This window comes from Bubalus kerabau, chromosome 3 (genome assembly GCF_029407905.1).
Source record: "Bubalus kerabau isolate K-KA32 ecotype Philippines breed swamp buffalo chromosome 3, PCC_UOA_SB_1v2, whole genome shotgun sequence".
In the NCBI taxonomy this organism is placed as follows: domain Eukaryota; kingdom Metazoa; phylum Chordata; class Mammalia; order Artiodactyla; family Bovidae; genus Bubalus; species Bubalus kerabau.
In genome coordinates this window covers 105,570,360-105,596,925 of record NC_073626.1, presented here as the reverse complement: position 1 = coordinate 105,596,925, position 26,566 = coordinate 105,570,360, and the positions used below count along the sequence as shown (strand labels likewise).

Here is a 26,566-nt window from a genome sequence, read left to right as displayed (position 1 = left end):
GATCCTTTCTTAGCTGATACAAGAAGTTAACCTTATATGTTTATATATATAATATATATATATTATATATGTATATATACACATACTCAAAGAAGTCTATCAGCAGCAAATTTCCTGTTTTTTAATATCGCATTTGACTATTTGACTATATGCTTATTCTGTGGTAGGCCATCCTCTCTATTAAAAAAAAAAATAGGGCAATATCATGGCTAAATCAGGTAAAACTATTTTAGCTGAATTATTGTGTTGAGATGAAAAGAATTTTAAATGATTCACTTAACTTTTTCAATGAGAAGTGATATGAGCTCTTCTTCAGGCATTTTGCATGCAGCTATTTGAAGTTGCACTAATTTTGTATGAGATAAAGAAAATTACACATATCTTCCCAAACCAACACACACAGCACAGCACACGGCTGTGTCTCTTGCTAGCATATGGTATTCATCATTAGCAGTAGCGGCAGCAGTCACCTCCTTTAGTTGACTGGTGGAAAATAGAGCTCCAACTCAAATCTCTGTCTGCTCGCCATAGGTTTTTCCAGTTAAATTGGTACTGCAATCTGTATGGTTTCATCACTCCATTGGCAGTTTAATATAAACATCTGTTTCCAGTCTTTTATATCCTATCTGAGATTTATTCAGTCCCTCTGAGTTATCTGTCCTTTTCTCCTACCCTATTTATTCCCCTTGACTTCTAAATGATTGTATTTTCCAATATTTCCTTGATCTTTTGCTCAGATGTATGCATCGTTAAATATATTTAATTATCTATTTTTTTCTTCTGGAGCCTGAACTGTTTGTTTATAATCAGTCCTCTCCTGATGCATTAGGAAGCTCTTTACCCTCACAGTGCAATTTTCCTTGGAAATAAAGTAACGTGATTCCAGGTTGCAATGATTAAGGTTATTATTTCATTGTGATTGGCATCAAGATCAAACTGTGAAGGATTTTATTCAAGTTAAATGAGTTTGTCTTTTCTCCACCATATTTTGCGTTTATCCTTTTACAATGCAAGTATTTAAGGTCCTGGTGCTCAGAATTCATATTATTTTGCTCTCTCTTCTATTAAATTTATAATGTTCTAAAGTAAGGGCATTTCCTGCAAGGTAATAATCTGTGGTAGAAGCAGAGACCCTGAATCAAAGACAGTAGAGTCTTTTAATTTGACTATTGGTTAAATGTCAGGAAATGTCCGGCCCAGAGGTCATTATTATTAAGTCAAATAGAAAGCTTTTATTTTCCTATCTCCTTTTTATTTGGGGAGATTTTCATAAAGATTGATGCTAAGTCACTAACTACAGGGAAATGGTGGAATTCTGTAAACAATTGGCAAACAGAACTTTGTTCTTATTGTCCCATTAAGCTTAATATGAGGTGTTAAATTTAATGAAATGTGGTGAGTGAAGTGTTATTTTCCTATTGGTTACTGTAACAGTCATTAACAAGTAGGACAGGACTAGTACTGAAAATAGAATACTGTATCCATGACAACACAGAGTTCAGCTTTTCCATTTTCAGCAAATGGGACAGCAATTACTTAATATTTTCTTGATTTATTAATTTCTTTATAAGTGGGAGTAACAAGAAGACGCTTAAGCTGGGCAGTTAATAGTCCAAATTAGCTAACATTTTTAGTGACATCATTTATATAATCACTTAGTCATTTATTCATTCCAATAAACATTTGTTGAGTTTCTACTATGGTAGACACTAAGCATACAGAAATGAGTGAGACACAGTTTCTATCCACAGGTTGTTTATGATCTAATTAGGGCAGTGGTTCTCAGATGAAGGTCTCTGGACAAGCAACATTGACACCACTGGGAACTTGTGAGGAATGCAGATTTTCTAGGCCTTTCCTAGACCTACTGAATCATGCACACTGGGGTGAGACCCAGTGATCTGTGTGTTAACAAGCCCTCCAGGTGCTTCTCCCTAAAGCTTGAGTACCACAAGTTGCATGAAGAAAATAAACACCTTTAAATTAATATTATCTTTTTTATATTCAAAATGATTATAAAATAATAGGATACTTCCATTTAAGAGAGCTATAATTCCGTAGAACTTCAGAGATTCTATAAATATTTATCCTTTAGGTTTATGGCCAAGAAGTATTGACCATAAACTAACTTCACATGATTGATTAAAAATACTAACAACAACAAAACCCAATAAGTATCTCACAAATCCCATGGATTTTGCTACATCTCTTTGGTGATCCTATTGTTTCAAGAATATTAAAAGACTACATTTTAAGATAGAATCATGCATTATAAGATTCATGCATTGGAAGGTACATAGGAAGATGCATAGGAAGGGTCACTATCATTTATAATAAAATCTTCAATTTACCATAAAGTGAGACAAATAAATGCCCAGCCCATTTGTGGATTTAAATCTTGGAAAAAATCACTTAACCTTTCCATTTATTTCTTCTTGTGCAGAATGAGGGTGGAAGTAGAACTTGTGAATTACAATACTCTGCCAGATCTTCTCCAATCTGAGTATTTTATGATTCTATCTTTAGAAGTCTCTGTTAATATGTGTCCCATGTACGTATATGCACTACATGTATGTACATATAGCCAATTTTTCTCTCTATATTCTCTCTATTCCTTATTAAGTCTTGATCCTCACTACAATTGTAACTTAAATTTCTGTATAACCGTGGTCTTGAATCTTTGCCCACTCAGAGCTGTATGTGTGTTCTCCCAAGCCTTCACTCTATACCCAGAACTGCTTTTTCTTGAACACACACAAGATACCTCAGCCTTTCACTCTTAGGAGTCCATCTGTTCTGTGAAGCACTCCAGGGAAAATAACACCTACCACTTTGTGCTGTTAAACACATCTTTTACCACCCTTCATCCTGTAGATCTTGAGTATATTACTTAAGATGAGCACTTTTCTTCCTTCTTTGCTTTTAATTATAAATGGTGACATGCTTTATAAACTCACAAAGATAATATTACTTTCATCCCATGTATTGGGTAGAACCATTTATAACAATGTGACAGCTGTATAAAGTGGGTTTCATTGCAGGTAGGGTAATAGATTAGCTCCATGGTTTTGCATACTGTCAAGCTATTTGTGGTACAAGTGTGGGTCCTGTGGGTCCTGTTACCTTTTTTATCTGCTGTAGTTGAAAACTGTAGCTCTACAATCATCAGCTATTTCAAGATGATGATGGTGTTATAATCAGTATTGTGGAGCCAGAGTGACATAGTGTAAAAGCATTATTCAAACTTTCAGACCTGGGTTCAAATACTATCACCAGTACTCATTTGCTGTGTGATCCTAAACAAATTAAATGACCTTTCTGAATCTATTTTCTCAAATGCAAAGTTATGAAAATAATCCACATTTTAGGTTTACCATGAGGGTTAAGTGAAGTCATATGTAAAAGAACCTATCACAGGGCCTAACACAAGCCTGTTCAACATATGCATATGTCTGTGATCCAAACCTCTACCAATAAAAAACTCTCTACCTATCTCTCCATGTGAATTTTACCTCAAGCCCTTGTATTAACATGCTGAAAAATGGACTTATTCCACCCGCCTCCCACAACCTACTACTACTGTATTCTGACCCTGAACAAATGGTGTTGCTACTCAGACATTGTCCCAAAGCAGACTCCCTTCTCTTTCACTCCGCACATCCAACCAAGTGCTAAAAGCAAATGGTTTTCAACTCTCACTTTCATCCCTACCATCCCTTAACATTAATTCCTTAATTAAGACTCAAAATACCTTCCTTGGATAACAGTCGCTTCAGTCGTGTCCAACTCTGTGTGACCCCATGGACTGCACCCTACCAGGCTTCTTCGTCCAAGGGATTCTCCAGGCAAGAACACTGGAGTGGGTTGCCATTTCCTTCTCCAATGCATGAAAGTGGAAAGTGAAAGTGAAGTCGCTCAGTCGTGCCCGACTCTTAGCGACCCCATGGACTGCAGCCTACCAGGCTCCTCCATCCATGGGATTTTCCAGGCAACAGTACTGGAGTGGGGTGCCATTGCTTTCTCCCTGGATAACAGTACTGTCTCTAAATCAGACCTCAACTCTCCATCTATGGTGTTGCAATTCATATTCTTTACATTGCTGCCAGGGAAATCTTTTAAAACAAAGATTTTAAACATGTTATTCTCTTGTTTAACATCATTCAGTATTCTCTATAACTTTTTGGATAAAATTCAAAGTTTTGAGCATGACACACAAAGCTCCCTCTAGTTTGAAAAGCAAGTATCCTCCATCCACTGTGACCCCTCTCATTATTGCTACCCATGTCTCTACAGTCACCTCAAGTAAGAAATTTTTGTCTCTTTTTGATTCTCCTCAGGCAAGGACTTGGTAGCAGGGAGTTTATTTGGTGGCTATATAAGGAAGCAGAAATGAGGGAGGAGGAATAGAGTAATGGGGTGTTTTCTCAGGGTATGTCAGTGAAGTCCTATACTGAGCGATAGAGATTCATTCCTGGAAACCTCTGAGAAGCCTGTCATACTATCTGAATTGTCAGAAGAGCAGGCAGCTGAGTCATTTTTCTACCATCTCTTGCTTCCCCCTCCCCTGGTTGAAGGATATCTTTGGGTATAACACCCCAACCCTTTCAGGCTGCATTTGTTCAGAAGCTAAATGACTTTGAGAACTTGAGAAAAGACCCTTAAGTGTGAAGTGTTGGAGTGGGATGTCACCTCTGAGTTTGCACAGAACTGTGTATTACAGCTGTAGCTGACATCACAGAAGGGCCATGAGCAACAAAGAGATGGCTCCATCATGCTACGGTTTTCCGCCTTCACAGAAGTGTGCCCATGTGCTTAAATGTCTTCATTCCCTCCTCTTCTCCACATCATATAATTAACTCATACTGATATCTGAAGTTGTAGTTCCAGAATTGGCTCTGCCAGGATCCCAAGTACTATCTCTCTCTCTCTGATCACAAGAATTATCTGGAAATCTTTCTTCTCAGCATCCGTAGTATTCAGAGTGGTGCAGTACCATGCCACACATCACAATCAATGGCACTTCTGTCTTTAGGATAGAAGCATCTTGAGGGTGAGAAGGGTATCTTACTTGTCCTTGCTTCTAATTACAGTACAATACCTGAATATTTTAGAGCTTGAATCAGTATTTGTTGAATGAATGGAAGCATGAATGATTAAACAAAAACGAATTCCCCAAACTAATCTTCATAAAACATAATTACTTATCATATCATTTCTCATCAAAAGTCATCCCTAATGGTACCTTGCTGACATGTAATGACTAAATTCTCTAACTTGGCTTTCCCAAACTGTTTTTCTAGCCTGATTTCCCATTATGCCCATTTAATAATTTTGGACTTCAGATACAGTGCTCATTCAGTGTCCTGTAGAAGTATTCTAGATCTCTTTCCTCATGCCTCTGGGATTCTGTCTATTTTTAAATGTGCATCTTACTCGTACACATATTTTGAGGACAGTTTAAACCCTGTTTTTCTAAAAGAAAAAAACAACACACTTCTTGACAATTAGCATATAGTGGTCATTTTTTCTTCTTTGAATTCTTACATTTCTGGTTGTCCAGTGATTACTAATAACAATGCCATATATATGTCGCCTGCATGGACTATATCTCTTCAATTAGACTCCAGGGTTCTCAAAGTCAGATTCCATTTCTTGAATTTAGTTTGGAAAGAGATTGTAATTCTTGGTATCTAATTTAGTACTAAAGAGCCTCTTAATGAAAGTGAAAGAGGAGAGTGAAAAAGTTGGCTTAAAGCTCAACATTCAGAAAACGAAGATCATGGCATCCGGTCCCATCACTTCATAGCAAGTAGATGGGGAAATAGTGGAAACAGTGTCAGACTGTATATTTTTGGGCTCCAAAATCACTGCAGATGGTGACTGCAGCCATGAAATTAAAAGACACTTACTCCTTGGAAGGAAAGTTATGACCAACCTAGATAGCATATTGAAAAGCAGAGACATTCATTACTTTGTCAACAAAGGTCCATCTAGTCAAGGCTATGGTTTTTCCAGTAGTCATGTATGGATGTGAGAATTGGACTATGAAGAAGGCTGAGCACCAAAGAATTGATGCTTTTGAACTGTGGTGTTGGAGAAGACTCTTGAGAGTCCCTTGGACTGTAAGGAGATCCAACCAGTCCATCCTAAAGGAGATCAATCCTGGGTGTTCATTGGAAGGACTGATGTTGAAGCTGAAACTCCAATATTTTGGCCACCTGATACAAAGAGCTGACTCGCTGGAAAATACCTTGATGCTGGGAAAGGTTAAGGGCAGGAGGAGAAGGGGACAACAGAGGATGAGATGGTTGGATGGCATCACTGACTCAATGGACACCAGTTCGGATAAACTCCGTGAATTGGTGTTGGGCAGGGAGGCCTGGCGTGCTGTGGTTCATGGGGTCGCAAAGAGTCAGACACGACTGAGTGACTAAACTGAACTGAACTGAATCCAGTACCTAGAATGGGTTCTGGTATATATAATGCAAGCTAAATACTAATTCTTTATGGATACACAGACTATTCAGACATATACTTACAAATCAGTCATTTCAAATGTACTCATGACTCTGGCTAGTGAAATTAGAAATGAATTCTACTAAAAAAAAGTCTTGAGCTTACTGATGAGGCAAAGCAGATAGAAATTTGCTTAAAACTTTAGCTGGTCAAGGAAGCTTCCACACATGCCGTGGGCAACTGAAGCCTGTGCTCCACAATTACTGAGCCTATGCTTTAGAGCCCATTGCCCACAGCTGCTGGAGCCTGCACACTAGAGCCTGTGCTCTGCAACTAGAGAGGCCACCACAGTGAGAAGCAGATGTCCTGCAACGACGAGTAGCCCCTCCACACCACAGCTGGAGAAAGCCCACGTGCAGCAGTGAAGACCCAGCACGGCCACACACAGGTAAACAATTTTTAAAAACAACCAGAGAATACAAGTTTATCTTTGATGAAAGTTTAAAGCAGTATTGAAATTTATCTTAACAAATTTATTTAGGTTAATGTTTTAATGAGGGAATGAGAGATGTAGTTAAATGATTTTAAAATAAAGCCAGTTATATGGCTATGGCATTTTATGAATTATTAATATTTAAAAGATAAGAACTTTTAATTTTGAAAGAACTGAAAACAATTAGATGGAATGTTTTCTTTTTTGTAGAGGAAAACTGGGAGACTAGGGGTTAAACATTGGTACAGATTTGTACTGTAATTAATACATTTGTATACTCTCATTTTTTTATTGCTACTGTCTGTTATATTATTTAATGTAAAATACTAAAATATTAAAAAAAAATCTTCCTTAATTTTCATCCTTTCAAGAAATGGAAGCACAGATATGGATGTGACGAGAGTGGCACTTTAGCTTTTTACTCTTTGTATTATTTAATATTGGACCATTTATAAAATATGGAAATTAAACATTTTAAATAGACATTGGTTTAATCAATCAATAGACCTGAACTAGGAGACTAGGATGAATGATAGAAAAATCATTTGTTCATATTTAAGGAGTTGAAAAGACTGACCTTTGTTTAAATTATATTTTATAAGCTTTAATTAATATAATTCTGACTTTTCAGCACAACATTGTTTTCAGGTAAATTCTGTGGGGTTACTTGTTTTTCTTTTTTTAAAACATGATCAACTTAAGCAGAAGATTAGCTTATTGTATGGGAGAAAAGGAAAGGATTAAAAAATATTCTTCCTTCCCCCACAAGGCTATCTTTCCCTTAATTCTTCCAACATGAATACAATGTTGCTGACTATGTTATGTTGTTACTAGGTTGTGTGAAATCAAGAGAATAATTGGACATTAAGATTCAACTCTGAATACATTAATTAGATGATTTCTTTATTTCTGTCTTAAGTTACTAATGATTTCCTCTCCATAACTAGGGAAACTCTGAAGAACTCATTAGCCTTTTGGGATTCTATAGCTACTTTAAGATGATTTTGGGGAGATGTAGTCTTTCTGGTACCAGTAGACTCTCTATTAAGTTCCAAAAATTAAAATTTCAAAAAGAAAGGGTACTATTTAGATTCAAAATGCACACCCTTCAGGGGGTTATTTCTTTTCAGATGGAATATGTTCCACAACAATGGTACCTATGGAGAGACATAAGCACCCCATGAATACTAATATGCTCATCAAGATGATCACTGAAAAGCCACATTTTTTTCTAAATGCTGAGAGTCTGTAAATATCTCCTCTACATGTGGAAGATGTGGGCCATAGTTTTCGGAGGTTTTGTGCCTTGCTGCACTGGAAACTCGTTGTGATCAGATTCTTGTTCTTATTCACCTTTGTGTTCCTAGTACCTTGCATAGTACAGGAGGTGCTGAATAAATATCTGTTATCAGCTGATTAATAAAATCACTTAATCTTTTTGAATCTTTAGTGTATTAAACCAGAAATTATGTCAAAACTTTTCCTGTTTTAATATTCTATGAACTTTAAGCTGGCATCCTTCTGTAGATAGTAAAACCTTTTCAAAAAGGTTTTTCAATAAAAACTTTGCAAAGAATTTATTCTATCATAATATTATAAACTGCTATAATGTAATGATATTTCCTTTAAGTAAAATCTCACTTTAAAATTATTTAAAAAATTAATCAGATACTTTACCTGGGTCTTCAATATCAATACATACATAGTGAAACTCATTAAATCCTAATTCCATTGAACAAAAGATAGGGTGATGATCTGAAGTGGTACCAACATGGAGTTCAGAGCTGGGAAAAGAACTCCAAAGACAAACTCAGCCCCGATCACCATTACCCTCCTTGGGCCAGTCCATCTGTGATGATTTTTTCCTACTACAGTTGGCCCATGTACCTTGGTGCATCTTCTACTTAACACAGTGAATATTGTCACAGAAGTCATCAGTATAAATTGAATTTTTGTAAATTAGATCACGACATTCAATAGAGTTATTGAACTTTAGCACCTACTGTGGGTAGAACCAGATCTTGACCTCACACATTTATAAACCAGTGAAAGAAACATGAGCACATGGATGATGATAATGTGAGATGTGGTGCTATTGAGAGAGCAAAAGATGCATCACTCCTAGGACTAACAAGGAAAGTTCTGGGAAGCCATGCCTTGGGACCCAGCAATAAAAAAAAAAGCAGGTTGCAAATGTTCTTCAAAATTCTTTTTTTTTTTTTCTCAAATAACAAGCTCTGAAATTTACCTGTAGTAAGTTTGAGTTTTCTATGCATTTTTTTCTGTAAAACAAGTTTCCCCACAGAGCTGAAAGTCAAATGACTCAAACAGAATGGGAATTTTTTACAGCTTCCACTTACTGCCTATTGTCCATTTAGAATTGCTTATGCTTCTGAAAGCTGCCAAATATGCTTTCACTTTCTACATAATCATTATAGGTAAAGACAGATAAATGAGTTTCTTTCAGTGTTTTCTTTGAATTGACAAGCAGGGTCACTCTGTGTCAAGGAGATGTAGGTGCTGCTTTTCTGTTAATAGTAAGCTGTAATATTACAGGTATTGTAGTGACTGGTTAAATAGAAACAATTATATTAATTTGACAATAATGAATTCAGTTCAGTTCAGTTGCTCGGTCATGTCTGACTCTCTGCAACCCTATGGACTGCAGCACCCAGGCTTCCCTGTCCATCACCAACTCCTGGAGCTTACTCAAACTCACGTCCATTGAGTCGGTGATGCCACCCAACCATCTCATCCTCTGTCGTCTCCTTCTCCTCCTGCCTTCTATCTTTCCCAGCATCAGGATCTTTTCCAGTGAGTCAGTTCTTCTCATCAGGTGACCAAAATATTGGAGTTTCAGCTTCAGCATCAGTCCTAATGAACACCCAGGACTAATTTCCTTTAGGATGGACTGGTTGGATCTCTTGTAGTCCAAGGGACTCTCAAGAGTCTTCTCCAACACCACAGTTCAAAAGCATCAATTCTTCGGCACTCAGCTTTCTTCACAGTCCAACTCTCATATCCCTACATGACTACTGGAAAAACCATAGCTTTGACTAGACAGACCTTTGTTGGCAAAGTAATAATGTCTTTGACAAGAATATTCCTCCATAATTTTATTTTACCTGTTCAATTCAGGTAATGAAAGTAACATGCTAAAATAACTCAAAACAAGTTTAGATTTGGCTACTGGATGAATTTTTTTTGAGTATTTTTGACCACATATTGTATTCTAAGCACTATGTAGAGACCTGGAGATGGTAATGAGGACAAAAACTAATTAAGTTCCTGCACTAAAAATCGAATTTAAAGTCTGTTAGGAAAGACATAGATCAATTAAATAATCACACAATAAATGTGGAAAATAATAAAAGCAATAGAGTCATGAAATACAATTTAATAGTTTTAGGGGTGGGTGGGTGTGTATGTGGGTGAGTGTTGTTCTGTGATCATATTTGCACTTTTAAATACTCTATCTTCAATGTAATTGGTATTGCCAACAGCAGATGTAAGGAGAACAGTTAGAAAGTCCAGAAAAAAAATGACCATGTTAGTTTAATGTAATACTAGTGATGATGAGAGAAGTAGACAGATGAGCAATTATTACTTCTGTAATGGATTTAAGAAAATTTAAGCCTTAATATTTATCAAATGTCTATAATGTGTCAAGGGCTTCCCTGGTGGCTCAACTGGAAAAGAATCTGCCTGCAGTGCAGGAGACCCTGATTCGATTCCTGGGTCAGGAAGTTCTCTTGGAGAAGGGATAGGCTACCCACTCCAGTATTCTTGGGCTTCCCTTGTAACTCAGATGGTAAAGAAACTGCTTGCAATGCAGGAGACCTGGGTTCGATCCCTGGGTTGGGAAGATCCCCTGGAGGAAGGCATGGCAACCCACTCCAGTGCTCTTGCCTGGAGAGTCCCCATGAGGAGAGGAGCCTGGTGGGCTACAGTCCATGGGGTCCCAAAGAGTTAGACACACCTGAGCAACTAAGTGCAAGCACATAATGTGTCAAATGCTCTTTTACATGCTAGGGACACAAACACAAATATGTTAAAAAAAACTCTTCCCTCAAGAAGCTCCGGGTTCACCATGACATTTCCGAGTATGATCAACTATACATTCATAAAGTAGCTGTGTGTGTGTATGCTCAGTCATGTTGGACTCTCTGCAACCCCATGGACTGTAGTCTGCCAGGCTTCTATCTCCATGGGGATTCTCCAGGCAAGAATACTGGAGTGGGTTGCCATTTCCTACTCCAGGGGATCTTCCCAACCCAGGGATCAAACCCATGTCTCTTGTGTCTCCTGTATTAGCAGAGGGATTCTTTACTACTGTGCCACCTCAGAAGCCCTATAAAGTAGCTAATGTCAGATAATTTATGTTTTTGTTTGGTTGCCCAGTCATGTCCAACTCTTTGTAACCCACGGACCTCCCTGTTTCTCACCATCTCTGAAGTTTGCCTGAGTACATGGCCATTGCATCAGTAATGCCATCCTGCCATCTCATCCTCTGACCCCCTCTTCTCTCTCAATCTTTTCCAGCATCAGGAACTCTTCCAGTGAGTTGGCTCTTTGCATCATGTGACCAAAATGCTGGAACTTCAGCTTCAGCATCAGTCCTTTCAACGAGTATTCAGGGTTGATTTCCCTTAAGATTGACTGGTTTGATCTCCTTTCTGTCCAAGGGACTCTCAGGAGTCTTCTCCAGCACCACAGTTGGAAGGCATCAACTCTTTGGCACTCTGCCTTCTTACAGTCCAGCTCTCACAACCATATATGACCACTGGGAAGACCATAGCCTTGACTATATGGACCTTTGTCTGAAGAATAAAGTTTCTGCTTTTCAACACACTGTCTAGGTTTGTCATAGCTTTCTTGCCAAGAAGCGATTGCCTTCTGATTTTATGGCTGCAGTCACCATCCGCAGTGATTTTAGAGCCCAAGAAGAGGAAATCTGTCACTATTTCCACCTTTTCCCCTTCTATTTCCCATGAAGTAATGGACACGGTTGCCATGATCTTAGTTTTTTTAATATTTAGTTTTAAGCCGGCTCTTTCAATCTCCTCCCTCACCCTCATCAAGATGTTCTTTAGTTCCTCTTTGCTTTCTGCTGTTATAGTGGTATTATCTGTACACCTGAGGTTGTTGATGTTTCTCCTGCCTATCTTGATTCCAGCTTGTAACTCATCCAGCCTGGCATTTCTCATGATGTGCTCAGCATATAGGTTAAACAAACAGGGTGGCAGCAGACAGCCCTGTCTTACTCCTTTCTTAATCTTGAACCAGCCATCTGTTCCATACAGGCTTCTAACGGTTGCTTCTTGACCAGCATACAGGTTTCTCAAGAGACAGGTAAGATGGTCTGGTATTCCCATCTCTTTAAGAGCTTTCCACAGTTTGTTATGAACCACACAGTCAAAGGCTTTAGCGTAGTCAATGAAACAGGTAGGTTTTTTTTTTTTTTGGAATTCCCTTGCTTTCTCTATGATCCAGCGAATGTGGGCAATCTGATCTCTGGTTCCTCTGCCTTTTCTAAACCCAGCTTGGACATCTGGAAGTTCTTGGTTTGCATAATGCTGAAGCCTAGCATGCAAGATTTTAAGCATAACCATGCTAGTATGGGAGATGAGTGCAACTGTCCGATGGTTAGTACATTCTTTAGTGCTACCCTTCTTGGGAATTGGGATGAGGATTCACCTTTTCTGGTCCTATGGCCCCTGCTGGGTCTTCCAGTGTTGCTTACATATTCAATGCAACACCCTGATGGCAATGTCTTTTAAGGTTTTTAATGGCTCCACTGGAATTCCATCTCATGCACTAGCTTTATTGACAGAAGTGCTTCCTAAGGCCCATTTGATTTCACATTCCAGAATGTCTGGCTCTGGGTGGCTGACCACACCATCATAGTAACCCAGTTCATTAAGACCTTTCTTGTATAATTCTTCCATGTATTCTTTCCATCTCTTCTTGATCTCTTCACTGTCTACTAGGTCTCTACCATTTCTGTCCTTTATTGTGCCCATCTTTGGGTGAAATGTTCCCTTTGTATTTCCAATTTTCCTGAAGAGATCTCTAGTCTTTGCCATTCTGTTGTTTTCTTCTAGTTTTATGTACTGTTCATTGAAGAAGGCCGTATTGTCTCTCCTTGCTATTCTTTGAAACTCTGCATTTAGTTGTATATACCTTTCCCTTTCTCCCTTGCTTTTTGCTTCTCTTCTTTCTTCAGCTATTTATAAAGCCTCCTCAGATAACCACTTTGCCTTCTTGCTTTTCTTTTTCATTGGGATGGTTTTGTTTACTGCCTTCTATACATTATTATGGATCTCCATCCATAGTTCTTCAGGCACCCTGTTTACTAGATCTAATCCCTTGAATGTATTTGTTACCTCCACTGCATATTCATACAGGGTTTGATTTAAATAGTAACTGGCTATCCTAGCGGTTTTCCCTGCTTTCTTTAGTTTAAGCCTGAATTTTGCTTTGAGAAGCTGATGATCTGAGTCACAGTCAGCTCTAAGTCTTGTTTTTGCTGACTATATACAGTTTCTCCATCTTTGGCTACAAAGAATGTAATTAATTTGATTTCTGTATTGACCATTTCATGATGTCCATATGTAAAGTCATCTCTTGTGTTGTTGAAAAAGGGTGTTTGCTATGACCAGTGCATTCTCTTGGTAGAATTCAGTTAGCCTTTGCCCTGCTTCATTTTGTTCTCCAAGGTCAAACTTGCCTGTTATACCAGGTATCTTTTGACTCCCTGCTTTTACATTCCAATCCCCAGTGATGAATAGGAAATCTATTTTCTGGTTTTAGTTCTAGGAGGTCTTCTAGGTCTTCATAGAACTGATGGACTTCAGCTTCCTCAGCATCAGGGATAGGAGCACAGACTTAAATTATTGTGTTATTGAATGGCTTGCCTTGGAAGAGAATCAAGATCATCCTGTCATTTTTGAGGTTATACCCAAGTACTGCATTTCAGACTCTTGTTGATTATGAGGGCTTCTCCATTTTGTCTATGGGATTTTTGCCCACAGTAGTAGATATAATGGTCATCTGAATTAAATTCGCCCATTCATGTCCATTTTAGTTTACTGATTCCTAAGATGTTGATGTTTATTCTTACCATCTCCTCCTTGACTGCCTCCAATTTACCTTGATTCATGGACCTAACATTCAGGTTCCTATGCAATACTGTTCTTTGCAGCATTGGGTTTTACTTTCATCACCAGACACATCCAAAACCGTGCATCATTTCTCCTTTGGTCCAGCTGCTTCATTCTTTCTGAGCTATTTTGCAGTTCTCTGTCTCTTCTTCAGTAGCATATTGGACACCTTCCAACCTGGGGACTCATCTTCTGGTTTCATATCTCTCTGTCCTTTCATAAGGTTCTCATGGTGAGTATACTGGGGTGGTTTGCCGTTCCATCCTCCAGTGGATCGTGTGTTTTCAGAACTCTCTGCCATGACCTGTCCATCTCAGGTGGCCCTACACAGCATGGCTTATAGCTTCATTTAGTTACGCAAGCCCCTTCGCCATGACAAGGCAGTAATCTGTGAAGGGGAGATAGTTCATATTCACCATCATTAAATTTTGCTGCATATTATTTAACTTTCACTCTTGGGGATTCTTTAAGAATCAACAGAAATAATACATTTGGAAACACTTTCAAAGTATAAATATAAGATGTTCATTTTCCTCTTTATAGCTTCCTTATAATATCTAGCTTAAGCTAATATTTAAATAAATTTTTGTTTCCTAAGTACACACAGAAACTGTATCTTATATAACAAAATACCATAGACAAGGTGGCTGATGGCTTTGAAAATAGACATTTCTTACAGGCATGGAGGCTGGGAAGCCCAAGGTCAAGATAATAACAGGTTCTCTTCCTAATGAGGTGAGGAAGCAGGCTCTTCCCGGTTTGCAGACTGCCATTTTCTTGCTATGTGTCATATGCAGAGAGAGACTTCTGGTTTTCCTTAATTCCATTATAGGGGCTGCACTCCCATGACTTTATCTAGACCTAATTCTCTCTCATCACTTTGGGAGTTAGGATTTTAACAAATGAATTTTGGGGAAAAACACAAACATTTGGTCTACAATGGCACCCCACTCCAGTACTCTTGCCTGAAAAATCCCATGGACGGAGGAGCCTGGTGGGCTGCAGTCCATGGGATCGCGAAGAGTCAGACACCACTGAGTGACTTCACTTTCACTTTTCACTCTCATCCATTGGAGAAAGAAATGGCAACCCACTCCAGTGTTCTTGCTTGGAGAATCCCAGGGACAGAAGAGCCTGGTAAGCTGCCATCTCTGGGGTCGCACAGAGTTGGACACGACTGAAGCGACTTAGCAGCAGCAGCAGCAAGAAGTCTCTAGAGTATGCTAACCAGTGACAAAATAATTTACACTGAAATATGCACCTGGTAACAAAGGAGGTGACAGACAAATGTTGGGATTACTGAATTTCTTCCAGTGGTATCACTGCGGTGCCTGCACTTTCTAAAGTAGAAGTAAAATTAGGCTTCTCTAGTGGCTCTAGTGGTAAAGAATCTGCCTGCAATGCAGGAGACCTGGGTTCAATCCCCAGGTTGGGAAGAAACCCTAGAGAAGGAAATGGCAACCCACTCCAGTACTCTTGCCCGGAGAATTCCATGGACAGAGGAGCATGGCAGGCTGCAGTCCATGGGATTGTAAAGAGTCGGACACGACTGTGCGATGAACTTTCACTTTCAAAATTAGAGTTGATGTTATTTCACACATTTGAATTCAGGGTTTTTCAGACCATTAACTTTTTATTTCCTAACTTTTCATTATATACAATTGTAACATGAACAAAAGTAGAGAGAATAATAATGATAATGATTCCTTATTTGCATTACCATCTTCAACAATTATTAACATTTTAGCAATCTGATTCCACCTATTCCTCAGTTTATTTTTGCTTTTTAGCTGGAGTTGTTCAGTCTCTAAGTTGTGTTTGTTTGCAACCCTATGAACTATCCTTAATATCCCAGAGTTTGCTCAAACTCATGTCCATTGAGTCGATGATACCATCTAATCATCTCATCCTGTCATCCCCTTCTCTTGCCCTCAATGTTTCCCAGCATCAGGGTCTTTTCCAATGAGTTAGCTCTTTGCATTAGGTGGCCAAAGTATAGGAGGTTCAGCATTAGTCCTCCAATGAATATTCAGTGTTGATTTCCTTTATGATTGACTGGTTTGATCTCCTTGTTGTCCAAGCTGTTTAGCTGGAGTATTTTTAAACAATTCCAGACAAAATATCATGATTTCACTGATGAATACGTTAGTATAAATTTCATTTTATAAGGCATTTTTTTAAACATAACCACTTCACTTTGCTAATCAACCTAACAAAATTAACAAATATTTCTTAATATCACCCAATACTGTATTCAAATTCCCCCATTTATTTTCAAGATAATTTTTTTTATTGTTGGTTTATTCAAATCTGGATTCAACAGAGTTCATGTAAATACTCTACTTGGTGGTCACGTAGGTCTCTCTATCTGCAAAAGGCTTCTTTCTTCCTCTATTCCTCTCCTTTGTTCTTCCCTCCCTCCCTTCTATCCTTTATTTTCAGGCGTTCTATTTGCTTGAAATACCAGTCATCCATCCTGGGAAAATTGGACATCCCTTGAGTCAACAGTGATCTTGTTCCTCTGTCTCCTGTATTTCCTATAAACAGATAATTCGATATAGGTTTCTATAGCTAAAGCTCTTCTGAAAGCATGGCTTGCAAAGAAGGACCTCAGTGCCAGTGCCAGTAGTTTATTTGGAAAGTGACTCCAGAAGACAGGACAGAGGAGTAGTGAGAGTGGGCCAGGAAGAACGAGACCATTTAAGGTTGTGTTGCCAAGGTGACAACTGTAGACAGCAGAGCTCTGCTCAGCGGGGACCTCTGGGGAGTTTAGAAGCACCTCTCAAGCTCACCACTGGCTTCCCTTTCCCCTTGGTTGAAGGTTTCCGTGGAAGCTGGTGCTTGCACACAGTGAACTGGAACCATTCCCCAGACTGCAGCTGAGCTCAGAGGTGGGCAGAGGGCTGGGATGTGAGCACCAGAGGCATTTGCTACAACTAGTTTCATTCTAGAACATTTCACATGTGATTCAGTGTATGCTTTTTGTGTGAGACATGTAATGACCAGGTGCCCTGTTTGAAATGATTCTAAACTTGAAAAGTCATGTCAGCTTTTTAAAGTTCTTCAATAATCTTTCAATAATGATTTTCCATTCATTGATGATCATTGCCTGTATCCATCATTACTTTCAGGGTTGAAAGCTGGTGATTTTTCTAATTCCATTGTTCTTGCTCTATTTACTTGTTGGACTCTTTCTAAAAGATAAACTTTCTTTTACTAACCATTTAGTTACCTCAAAGCAACTAAAGACATAAATTCTTGATACTTTCTCCTCCACCCCTTTTACAAATTAATTTACAGTGTAATGAGTTTGTGCCCTGACAACCTCTAAGGTAATCTATTGAATCTTTTTTTCTTCCCTTAAAACAGTAGGGAAGCATTTCCATGCTATTAAAAAATGGTGGGATGGAGATAGGTTTTTGGTTGTTTCACATCATTAACAAGTTATCAGGCTCTCAGGCTTAGTAAAGGGAACAGAGGCATAATAGGATGAATGGATAACTCAGCAGTAGGCAGACGACAAGGAAGGCAAGATAAGTCTTGATTGTAGCACAAGATGAGTCAATGAAGTAAGGCAAGCAATGGTCTTAGTGTGGGCAGAACTCACAAAGTTACTTGCATAAATTAAGAAGTTTGAAACTCCAGATTTCTGTTGCTGAAGTGCATTTTAGAGCTCTTGGTTCTCAAAATAGAAACCTGGATCTTTTCAGTCCCGTTTTCCTAAAATGTTTTGTAAAGGAATGCTAAAAGACTATGAGTACTGGTCAAATTAAACTGTAAGCCAATTTATCTCACAGCTCAGTAGGGTCAACAACTCACTGAAGTTTGCCTGTGATTTTCCCAATTTCAGCACAGAAAGTTCATCACAGAAACTCCCTCAAGTCCTAGGCAAACCTGAATTGTTGGTCACTCCAGTTAAAATGAATCTTTTTAGTGAAAAGATGTTTATAAACTATGATCAGTTTTGAGGAGTATATATGCCATTTCCTTAGTCTGCTGGCTGATCCTGCTATTTTTCCCTTTCAGAAATTCTCCTTTGTGACTGCCAGCATGTGTTTATAAGGAACTAAGAAGGAAAGGCTATGTTCTCTATTCAAGGAACAGAGAAAGTGAGGTCACCAGGCCGCATGGGGATCAAAACATTGCTGTTAGCATCACTAACACCTGTTTTAAGTTAATCTGAAAATGAAGGCTGGGAATAATGATTCTGCATAATTGTTTTTGTATTAGTTGTATTTTGCTGGGAAAATTAATCTTATGAAAAAGTATTTTCTTGTAGACTTCAAACTGAGTTGACAGCATTACTAAAGACATATTACTCAGTTATCATACCATGTTATATATTTGTGAAATCTATTTTCCTACGCACATCTTTGTACTATGTCCTGATAAATATCTTATAATATTTTTGTATAACTAAGTGGCTCTAATTGACTAGAGGCAATTATTATGACATATAATAATTTTCGCTTCACCATCTGAATACCTGTCTATGGGATAAAGTATCCTTCTATGACCTAGCTCTCCTATATCTTATCTGGTTACCATATTTATGTGTGTCTTTGTCCTAATCTGATATGCTGCAACCAGACAGATGTATTACTTCCATCCATTAAAATTAGCCAACTATTGGGATTTTATTCCCTTCAGATCCAGCATATTCACAGATGGGATAAAAAGAATGATTCAGCTGCTTCTCAGAATCCCTACCTTATTGGCAAGGATTTTCAACTGTGGCTCTGACTAGGAAAATTTTAGCAAAAGCAATGTGGGAAACATGTAGGAAATTTTTAGTGCCCAATATGCAGATGATTGGAATCCAAGGTATAATTTAAAAAGGAAGATAATTAACAGTCACATGGGTTACTTCAGTTTTTATTTTACAGACAACTTTGGGCACACTGACTCATGAAAACAGAGCCTAGGTACAACACAAATGATATTTTTGAACATCAGCCAACGTATCAGTAATCTGTTCCAGAGAATGAAGAGCTATTGTTGCTTTAGCCTGAATCTTCACATTATTTGTATTCTATTTCTGATGGTACAAATATAAATAATGCCTTAAAAAAAGACTTTAGTTTTGGATTTGGTTGAAGTAGATTTTGGATTCTTAGGGAACCATGGGAAAACAGCACACCTGTCTAAATTTAGGTTTCCTCATCTTTGAGTGATAGAGATGACTGCTCAGCCAGCATCACAGACTCTTTATCAGGATCAAATGAGATAATGTAGAAAAGATGGATGGATTTTAAGGTAATAATCACCAACCAAATGTTAGTTATAATTATAGAGCTACTATTTCTAGGCTTTGAGGGACACTTTCTATTTGTTGGGGCTTCTCTGGTGGCTCAGAAGGTAAAGAATTTGCCTGCAATGCAGGAGACCCAGGTTCAATCCCTGAGTGGGGAAGATTCCCTGGAGAAGAGAATGGATACCCACTCCAGGATCCTTGCCTGGAGATTTCCACGGGCAGAGGAACCTGGTGGGCTACAGTCCATGGGGTTGCAAAGAGTCAGACACGACTGAGCAACTCTTTCACTTTCACTTCTATTTGTTGATATATTTTTCATAAAAATCATGTCAAATTAAAAAAAATACTCAATAGCACATTATGTAATGCTTGGCGCAAGGTAGAGAGTCATTAAATCTATTCTTTTTTAATTTATTGGATTATACCTCCATGTGTATTTCTTTCTAGCAAGAAAATAATATGGAATTATATCATATATCTGGACTTTGGATGCTGGTTGGGGTTTTCAAATATCCTATCTACAGATATTGTCTTCCTCTGTACTGAACTATTTTAGGAGAGGAAACAGACTGTGTATCCCTAATAATATAATTTTTATTGCACAAAATATCACTGAGTTACTGTGTACTGTTTTAAATATTTCTCAAGGAAAAACTTTCATCCTGGACTAAACTAAATGTCTAAATAGATCGATTCTTACCCTGAAGTACTGAAATAACATTTTAATGCCACTTCCAAAACATAAATTTTGCTGTAGTTTTTGAAAGGTGAATAAAATCTTTGAAGCTAAAAATAAAGGAGAGACTATGACAATCATTTTACTACCAAAATACAGACACACACACTCCATTTGTTATTTTCTAATTTAAATAATTTAGTGGCTGCTGAGAGACATCAACAATATTTTTGTCAGGTTTTATTATGCACAGATGACAATTATCAGACATTTTGGGTTGACCGTATAGGGCCTTTGGGTAGATTTCTTTAAATTTGTCCTAAGTGCTTCCAATCGTGTTTGCTTTCTTTAGGTTTTACTGCATCACAGGGAAACAGATTTCTTTCTCCTGTGACAAAGAGAGAACCCAGGAAGGGGCAAGTTTTTTCCCCCTCACAGGTGATGGAGTTTGTATAAAGAATGCAGTGGATAATAGCTGGCTTGTCTTCTGAACAGATGGTGATGGTCTTGTTGCTAGGATAAGGCCTCAAGAATTTAGTTTTTAATTCCACATTATTTGCCTCAGTGCCATGAATATCCCTAGGTTTCCCAAGGCAAAAAAAAAGAAGAAAAGAACTCACCCAGGAAGAGTGACACAGAGAGAGAGATGGGGGGACAGAGCAAAGATTGGAGCCAGGTCAATAGAGACTTTGGGGAAAATGCCTGCTCAGCTGTCTGCAGTCACCTGAGTCTGAAAGGCAGGCAGGAAGAAAGATTGGTTTGGCAGAAGAACTGGATCTTTTGATGCCTCTGATACCACAGAGAAAAATACCCATTTCTTCCTATTAGAAGTCTGTTGACTTTCCTAATTAAGATAAACATGTTTCTGAAGGGGTTAGCTCTTACAGAATGACATTTATAAAAACAGCTATATATACACACGGGAATGTTTGCCAAGAATTTGGGCCAATGGTGGTCTAGGAAGCATTTTACAGAAATATTTTTAAATAGTCGCCATATCTAAAAGTGAGCGACTTTCATTCCCTCCACTCAATTAAATATCTAATTTCAACTCTAGGAGATAATAACTGAGGTGTTTTTTTTTTTAATGTATATAAATGAACAGTTAGAAAACTGTTAAACACATAGCCCTGAAGCATGAAAAATATATTCGTTTAACAGCTTCATTCTTTTATCGCTAATTTATTTCAGAGAATTTCCTCTAGTGTAATTTTCAATAAAATGCTGTTATTTTGAAGTCTTCTTTACTGAATACAAGAGTGATGTATGTGATTATAGGCCAATAGTCTAAAAGACTTGAGCGTTCAGCTACAAGTGAGGGTGTGTCTGCGTGTTAGAACAAGATTACCTGCCAGGGATGTTGGATCACATGCTTGAATTAGTCACTTCCATCAAATCCTCCATTATGTCGCATGTCCTCCCCTCACCACACACACACACACACATGCACGCACACGCACACATGCACACACGCACTGTAACTGACATTACTCGCTTGTCTCAGAACTCTCTGGATGCAACTTTAATCATTCAGTAATTGACCATATAATTTTTATGACTAATGTGACTGGTGGCATTGTACACAAGTCTTTCACTTAACTTGTCTCACTGTCAAATGCTAATGTGTGTTTGCTGAGTCTCTACACTCTGGTTCAGACTAAGATGGGGCACCTGCTAGTGCTGAGAAATTTATACCTCACTCAAAATTGGTATTAGGCATAAGGTATTGCAAGTTGTAGCTAAATCTTGTATCATTTCGATGGAGAGTATAAATCACATACGATTGTGTTTCAAAAGCTGCCAATTGCACTCAGGTTTTGTATTGGTTTGTCTGGAGGGAAAGGATGTCACAGGTTTTCTCCTTTCCACACCTCCTCTAACCTGGTGATTATGACTCACTGCAATTCTGCCTCCCCTGACAAACCTCCAGGTATTTTAGGGCTCTTCTTGTGAAATAGGCTAACATTTGTCTTTTTAAAATCCCTTCACTTGTCAGAATTACCTGTTTGGTGTTATACTTCCTCAGGTTCTTTAAGTAAATTCTCTGTATGGTCTGATTGATTTAATTCAAGGTAAGGTGTTAATGACTTATTAGTGTCTTCATAGATAATATCCTTGCTTTCTGGTAAAGATTTTTAATGATGTGTAAAAATAATGACCAGTGATTAGAATTCTAAATGTTGAAAAATGGTAATAAGAACGTGGGGGGAATGGAACAGATATTTTTGGCAGAAATGCCTTTCACTATTTCTCAACATGTATCATGTAGACATCTGCCTTTTCTACTAAATGTCTGACCAGCCCTGTTTTAGATAAATTTTGCCATATTCAACTATATGTGTGTCTGGAGATGTGGTAGACACCATAATCTGGCTCTTTACTTATACTGGCTGAGGCATGCTATAATATAAAATGTGTCCTCCAGAAAAGCAGACTTCATTTAAATAAACAATTGTTTTAGATATGCCCCATTACTAAACTACTCATTTGGCCGAATTTACTTGAAAAATTATTTCTAAATTTATTTGCATGGCTGTGGTGTGCTCAGTTGCTCATTTGTGTCCGACTCCTTGAAAACCCATGGACTGTCACCTGCCAAATTTCTTTGTCCATAGAATTTTCCAGGCAAGAGTATTGGAGTGAGTTGCCATTCCTGACCCAGGGATTGAACCTGCGTCTCTGCATCCCCTGCATTGACAGGCATATTCTTTACCATTGAGCCTCCTGTGCCATCTGGATTTGCTCTATATTTGGACAAGTAGGTTTTTAAAAAAGACCATCATGTTGTAGACTTACCAGATCCCCAGAAAGCTGGCTTTAACAGCTCTAAAGTCCTCTTGAATGTGGCCTTAAATCTCCCCCTCCCCTTTTAAACATACAGAGTTCATGCTGGCAGCAGACTTTAAAAAAGCTGATTTACGACTATTCCCACTTAACACTTTCATGATTTGAATGACCACTAAAGGCAGCTTTGAAACCAGAAAGAAAAAGCGAAAGGTCATAGCTGTTGCTACAGAAATCTTGTTGGGTTTTGTGGGACCAGTTACTTCTGATTAAGACTTTTCAATTGTCCAAGCTTATCAGTGGGCATCGAGAAATGGGTTTGCAAAGAGGTCTGCTTGGAAAACAGAAAAATTAAGGGTGGAGAAAACAATCATGAGCTTTTTAAAACATTGTTTTCTCTATATGTACCTCCTTTTTCCCCTTGATTTTAATGAACTGTGTATGTTTTTCTGACAGCCACAAAAACTATGCGCTGCAATATGAAGAGAAATGCCATTGCTCTTATTGGATGATTTCCTATCAGAGCCCATCAGGGGGTCCAGGCATTTACAGTGAAGACCAGTAATTGTACCATCTCACTTGGTGGGAAAGTCATTCAGAAGGGAACAAACTGTAAAAACTGAGCCTGCTATTTTTTTGGTGAGTATGTTATCAATCTATTTAAGTAAACTTTGGTATTACCCAGAAGATTGTTCTCTGATTATTATATTCTTAACACTGTGTTCAAATTGTGTGAATGTTCTGTCTTAAATGAACTCCCCTGCATGTAGATTTTTCAGGGATCTCTAAATAGAGGGTGGTTTCATTATGTACCACAGCTATGGATACTTTATATACAGCCAAGTGAGTTAAAGACAAAAGTTTTTTTTTTTTTTAGCAGTTTAATGAAAGGAATATAAATTTATGTACAAATATGAAAAGTATAGAGGAAAAAATGAGGATATTACTTGATATTGTATGGTTTTATATCTAAGTGTAGAACTCACACTCCTGCTTTGTTTCTTGGCAGTCCCTAAAGAGCTTAGCATTGGACACAGCATAGAATAAAATAAATAACTGACCAGCATAATGGATAGAAATTAATTAGATCTAATTACAGCCTGCTTCAAGTGCAAAAAATAAAAGGAGCAGATTTAGAAAAGACGTTTAGGGGAAATTTGGGATTAGAATAAAAGCAGGATGTCCATTGAGAAAGCTATCATGAATCAAAATACTTCTGATTCATGGAATGTGGACTAGCTGGAGGGAAGGAATGACAAAGATAAAATATAAGGATGTGTTGGCTTTATAGTCTGCAAATGATTGACTTTATAATTATATATTGGAGAATATGATTTCAGGGCACAGTGCACCAATCAAAAACTTTTGAGATTATGACTAAGTAAACTAGAGTCTGTGAAAGTTGTGAAAAGGAAGGAATAGTTCTTCCTAGGGGGCTGAACCAATCTGTCAACTGGGTACATGGAGAGTCTGACTCAATACAATAGAGATAATACACACCATATGATATGTTTATGCTATGCTATGTTAAGTCACTTCAGTCATGTCCGACTCTATGTGACCCCATAGATAGCAGCCCACCAGGCTCCCCTGTCCCTGTTCTCTACTATTGAATACTTTCAGTACCATTTTGAAGCTCGTGAGATTTATTCACCCTTTGTCTTGTATAGTCTCCCTGGTGGCTCAGATGGTAAAGCATCTGCCTGCAATGTGGGAGACCCGGGTTCGATTGCTGAAGATTCCCCTGGAGAAGGAAAGGGCAACCCACTCCAGTACCCTTGCCTGGAAAATCCCATGGATGGAGGAGCCTGGTAGGTTACAGTCCATGGGGTCTCAAAGAGTCAGACATGACTGAGCAACTTCACTTTCCTTTTCTTTTCCTGTCTTGTATTGTTTTTAACTTTTCCTAGTAAAAAGGGAGATAGTTATATCTTACTGAATATATATGTTAGTATATTCTCCATGAAAAAATATAAAATCATTCTTAGTGCTTTAAGAGAATGAATTATTTTTATTTCCACTGCCTGTAGATTATTCTTTGTGGTTTCCTTTTTTCTATTCTATTTTAACAAATGATTTTACTCTTTGTTCTGAGCCCAACACTATAAAGAAAAGATGAGAAAATTAGCAAAACAGAGAAGAAATAGAGGGCTTCCAGGTGGCTCAGTGGTAAAGAATCTGCCTTTCAATTCAGAAGATGCAGGTTCAATTCCTGGGCCAGGAAGATCCCCTAGAGAAGGGAATGGCAACCCACTCCAATATCCTTGCTTGGAAAATCTCATGGATATAGGACCCTGGTGGGCTACAGTCCATGGAGTTGCAAAGAATTGGACACAATTGAAGCCACTGAGCTCACACTCACCCTCTAGAATATACTTCAAATCCTAAAATGTTGTAACCAGGATGATGCAAGAGCTGATTTACTCAAACAAGATCCAAACTCATTCAGTCATCTTTCTCTAAGCCTTAGAATTTGACTATGAAGATTATGATATTTGGTAATGCATTTGAATAATATCCAAAGGGATTCTTTTTACTTTGTATTTTTTGCAGAGAGCAAAGATAGAAGTGAAAAGGAATAACATTCAACAGATAGTTATTTGCCAGGCACTGGGCAAAGTGCTTTTAAATGCCCCTTTAATAAAAATTTTCTCTTTATAAGAGCTATCCAGAATAGCTTTCTTGATCCTCAGTTACCATATAAGAACATAGATTCAGAGAAACTAAATAACTTGCACAAGTTGATGAGGGCAGGAGCCATGTCTTTTCCCTCCTCCTCTCATTACCCTCTTTCTTAGTACCTAGAAATAGTTGGCACCTCAGTAGTACTCATTACACGTATATTTCATCTTACGTTGAATCCAGTTCCAAAACCTGTGCTTTCCTCATAACTGTTATAGCATCCATACTCTGAACTAAACTATATACAATTACTGAATGGTGTTAGCTTTAACTACAGGGTATTTAGAGTGTGCTTTATTTATTAGTAGTATTTTTTGTATACTTCAGTTAACCAGTATGGGTTTGGTGAAAGCTATAAGCCACTCCTTATTGGAAAACTGGAGAAACTTTAGTCAGAAATTGTCCCTGTGGTTCATCTCCAAGCCCTGTTCCATCTGTTCAAAATAAATTACCATCCAAGGGTAAGCTGCCCCTCAACAGTATAGGGTCAAAAGAATCTGGTCAGCAGATGAGAAAATACATTTGGCTGGCTGCTTTGACCCAATCCATTTTCCCCCAGATACTCCCCACCATCCAATGTAAACCAGTGTGGATATCATCTCTCCAGAATTCTCTAGGAAGAACCAGGCAACCTGGCTTTTCATCATATTCAGGGGTGTCTTGAGTACACAGTTTCTCCATTTTTTCTCTCCATTAGACTTTAAGTTTCTTGCAGTCAGGGATCATATCAGAATGTTTTACTACTGAATTAGAAGTAATGCTCAAAATTCTCCAAGCCAGGCTTCAGCAATACGTGAACTGTGAATTCCTGGTGTTCAAGGTGGCTTTAGAAAAGGCAGAGGAACCAGAGATCAAATTGCCAACATCTGCTGGATCATGGAAAAAACAAGAGAGTTCCAGAAAAACATCTATTTCTGCTTTATTGACTGTGCCAAAGCCTTTGACTGTGTGGATCACAACAAACTGTGGAAAATTCTTCAAGAGATGGGAATACCAGACCACCTGATCTGCCTCTTGAGAAATCTGTATGCAGGTCAGGAAGCAACAGTTAGAACTGG

General features: G+C 38.2%; 1 long non-coding RNA gene across 1 annotated transcript in view; it reads left to right on the top strand.

The window, feature by feature from the left end:
• Window positions 1–26,566, top strand: part of LOC129646469 (uncharacterized) — a 270,429-nt gene that overhangs the window by 224,576 nt on the left and 19,287 nt on the right. Inside the window, exon 5 of the long non-coding RNA XR_008711965.1 lies at window positions 23,283–23,465. This is a non-coding gene — a long non-coding RNA (uncharacterized LOC129646469). The remainder of the gene's footprint in view (window positions 1–23,282; window positions 23,466–26,566) is intronic.